Genomic DNA, 4233 nt, shown 5'->3' with positions numbered 1-4233 from the left:
TTTTTTTTTTTTTTTAAGCTCTTCAAAGGAAAAATTAAAAAGCTTAATATTGTAGAACATCAATCCAACCTGCCGGAATCAAACCAGCGACCTAAGGATTTCCAATTTAGATTAGTCCAACTACAGTCCACCACTCTACCAACTGAGCTAAGGTCAGAGCTGTTAACATTATTTTTGTCCGATTTATACTCTTTTATGCCATATCGCACAATCTGACATGGCAGTTCGAATGCCGCGTGGACAAACTTAACGGAAGAAATTATCGGTGTTAATATTGTCCTTAATTGTTCAAAATCTTAAAGTAAATAGACTAAATTACACGAAATAAAGGTACAATGACTAAATTGAACAAAACGCTACACTACGGGGACCTAACAGGTACTTTGTCCGACTATGAAATGCTAGTTTCAGTTGCAATTACATGGCCACACGCACCATGGTGTCACATTGGATAGGGTTTACTTAAATAGTAATATGTGACTGTCCTGTTCTGCCGCGCGAGTCGTTGTAGTATAGTGGTGAGCAGTGTTGCAAAAATCGCGCCTAGGCGCTGGGCGGTGGGAGGCCGCCGCGAGGAATGGCATAGACCGCCTAACCGGCCGGTTCGGCGAATTTTTTTTTTTTTTTTTTGAAAATGCGAAAATGTTTTGGAAGGCATAACTTTTGACTCGGTTGTCTGATTTGGTCAAATTTTTTTTTTCAAATCGCGTATTTTTTCGAGATCTATACACCGCAAACAGCCAAAGGCGGTTTGGTCCACTAATTTCTCAAAAAAATGCCTCTTTAGTTCTTAATTTTAGTTTTTTATGTATTTAGATGGTTAAAACAATATTTTGAACAATTTTACAACCACTTTCGTAAATAGTTTCTAAGAAACAACTATGGAAACCTTATGTTTTATTACTAAATTTAAAAAATTTTAATTTTTAATTTTATTAAAAATAAAAAAATTAAAAAAAAAATAAATAAAAAAAATCGGCGCCTAGGGGCGCCTAACGTTTTATGCAGCATTGGTGGTGAGTATTCCCGCCTGTCACGCGGGAGACCTGGGTTCGATCCCCGGCAACAGCGTTTCTTTTTTTAGCTCTTCAAAGGAAAAATTAAAAAGCTTAATATTGTAAAAAATCAATCCGACCTGCCGGATTCGAACCAGCGACCTAAGGATTTCCAATTTAGATTAATCAAACTACAGTCGTCCGCTCTACTAACTGAGCTAAGGTCGGAGCAATTAACTATATTTTTGTCCGTATTGTACTCTTTTATGCCACATCGCACAATCCGACATGGCAGTTCGAATGCAACGTAGAAAAAAACTTAACAGAAAAAATTATCGGTGTTAATGTTGTCCTTAATTGTTCTAAATCTTAAAGTACCGGGACTAGATTACACAAAATAAAGGTACAATAACTAAATTGAACAAAACGCTACAGTACAGGGACCTAACAGGTACTTTGTCCGACTATGAAATGTTAGTTTCAGTTGCAATTAGATCGCCACACGAACCATGATGCCACATTTGATTGGGTTTACTTAAATAGTAATATGTGACTGTCCTGTTCTGCCGCGCGAGTCGTTGTAGTATAGTGGTGAGTATCCCCGCCTGTCACGCGGAGACCCGGGTTCGATCCCGGCAACGGCGTTTTTTTTTTTTTTAAGCTCTTCAAAGGAAAAATTAAAAAGCTTAATATTGTAGAACATCAATCCAACCTGCCGGAATCAAACCAGCGACCTAAGGATTTCCAATTTAGATTAGTCCAACTACAGTCCACCACTCTACCAACTGAGCTAAGGTCAGAGCTGTTAACATTATTTTTGTCCGATTTATACTCTTTTATGCCATATCGCACAATCTGACATGGCAGTTCGAATGCCGCGTGGACAAACTTAACGGAAGAAATTATCGGTGTTAATATTGTCCTTAATTGTTCAAAATCTTAAAGTAAATAGACTAAATTACACGAAATAAAGGTACAATGACTAAATTGAACAAAACGCTACACTACGGGGACCTAACAGGTACTTTGTCCGACTATGAAATGCTAGTTTCAGTTGCAATTACATGGCCACACGCACCATGGTGTCACATTGGATAGGGTTTACTTAAATAGTAATATGTGACTGTCCTGTTCTGCCGCGCGAGTCGTTGTAGTATAGTGGTGAGCAGTGTTGCAAAAATCGCGCCTAGGCGCTGGCGGTGGGAGGCCGCCGCGAGGAATGGCATAGACCGCCTAACCGGCCGGTTCGGCGAATTTTTTTTTTTTTTTTTTGAAAATGCCGAAAATGTTTTGGAAGGCATAACTTTTGACTCGGTTGTCTGATTTGGTCAAATTTTTTTTTCAAATCGCGTATTTTTTCGAGATCTATACACCGCAAACAGCCAAAGGCGGTTTGGTCCACTAATTTCTCAAAAAAATGCCTCTTTAGTTCTTAATTTTAGTTTTTTATGTATTTAGATGGTTAAAACAATATTTTGAACAATTTTACAACCACTTTCGTAAATAGTTTCTAAGAAACAACTATGGAAACCTTATGTTTTATTACTAAATTTAAAAAATTTTAATTTTTAAATTTTATTAAAATTAAAAAAAATAAATAAAAAAATCGGCGCCTAGGGGGCGCCTAACGTTTTATGCAGCATTGGTGGTGAGTATTCCCGCCTGTCACGCGGGAGACCTGGGTTCGATCCCGGCAACAGCGTTTTTTTTTTAGCTCTTCAAAGGAAAAATTAAAAAGCTTAATATTGTAAAAAATCAATCCGACCTGCCGGATTCGAACCAGCGACCTAAGGATTTCCAATTTAGATTAATCAAACTACAGTCGTCCGCTCTACTAACTGAGCTAAGGTCGGAGCAATTAACTATATTTTTGTCCGTATTGTACTCTTTTATGCCACATCGCACATCCGACATGGCAGTTCGAATGCAACGTAGAAAAAAACTTAACAGAAAAATTATCGGTGTTAATGTTGTCCTTAATTGTTCTAAATCTTAAAGTACCGGGACTAGATTACACAAAATAAAGGTACAATAACTAAATTGAACAAAACGCTACAGTACAGGGACCTAAGGTACTTTGTCCGACTATGAAATGTTAGTTTCAGTTGCAATTAGATCGCCACACGAACCATGATGCCACATTTGATTGGGTTTACTTAAATAGTAATATGTGACTGTCCTGTTCTGCGCGCGAGTCGTTGTAGTATAGTGGTGAGTATCCCCGCCTGTCACGCGGGAGACCCGGGTTCGATCCCCGGCAACGGCGTTTTTTTTTTTTTTTAAGCTCTTCAAAGGAAAAATTAAAAAGCTTAATATTGTAGAACATCAATCCAACCTGCCGGAATCAAACCAGCGACCTAAGGATTTCCAATTTAGATTAGTCCAACTACAGTCCACCACTCTACCAACTGAGCTAAGGTCAGAGCTGTTAACATTATTTTTGTCCGATTTATACTCTTTTATGCCATATCGCACAATCTGACATGGCAGTTCGAATGCCGCGTGGACAAACTTAACGGAAGAAATTATCGGTGTTAATATTGTCCTTAATTGTTCAAAATCTTAAAGTAAATAGACTAAATTACACGAAATAAAGGTACAATGACTAAATTGAACAAAACGCTACACTACGGGGACCTAACAGGTACTTTGTCCGACTATGAAATGCTAGTTTCAGTTGCAATTACATGGCCACACGCACCATGGTGTCACATTGGATAGGGTTTACTTAAATAGTAATATGTGACTGTCCTGTTCTGCCGCGCGAGTCGTTGTAGTATAGTGGTGAGCAGTGTTGCAAAAATCGCGCCTAGGCGCTGGGGTGGGAGGCCGCCGCGAGGAATGGCATAGACCGCCTAACCGGCCGGTTCGGCGAATTTTTTTTTTTTTTTTGAAAATGCCGAAAATGTTTTGGAAGGCATAACTTTTGACTCGGTTGTCTGATTTGGTCAATTTTTTTTTCAAATCGCGTATTTTTTCGAGATCTATACACCGCAAACAGCCAAAGGCGGTTTGGTCCACTAATTTCTCAAAAAAATGCCTCTTTAGTTCTTAATTTTAGTTTTTTATGTATTTAGATGGTTAAAACAATATTTTGAACAATTTTACAACCACTTTCGTAAATAGTTTCTAAGAAACAACTATGGAAACCTTATGTTTTATTACTAAATTTAAAAAATTTTAATTTTTAATTTTATTAAAATAAAAAAAATTAAAAAAAATAAATAAAAAAATCGGC

General features: G+C 37.6%; 1 non-coding gene across 1 annotated transcript; it reads left to right on the top strand.

Annotated features, from left to right (window-relative positions):
- The first annotated feature begins 3189 nt into the window (after positions 1-3189).
- On the top strand, positions 3190-3261 carry TRNAD-GUC. The gene has a single exon. It is a non-coding gene; the product is annotated as a tRNA-Asp (tRNA).
- The last annotated feature ends 972 nt before the right edge of the window (positions 3262-4233 follow it).

The sequence above is a fragment of the Ipomoea nil genome, unplaced genomic scaffold, assembly GCF_001879475.1.
Source record: "Ipomoea nil cultivar Tokyo-kokei standard unplaced genomic scaffold, Asagao_1.1 scaffold1523, whole genome shotgun sequence".
In the NCBI taxonomy this organism is placed as follows: Eukaryota; Viridiplantae; Streptophyta; class Magnoliopsida; order Solanales; family Convolvulaceae; genus Ipomoea; species Ipomoea nil.
Note: the sequence above shows the minus strand (reverse complement) of the source record. Positions and strands in the feature narration are given on the sequence as shown.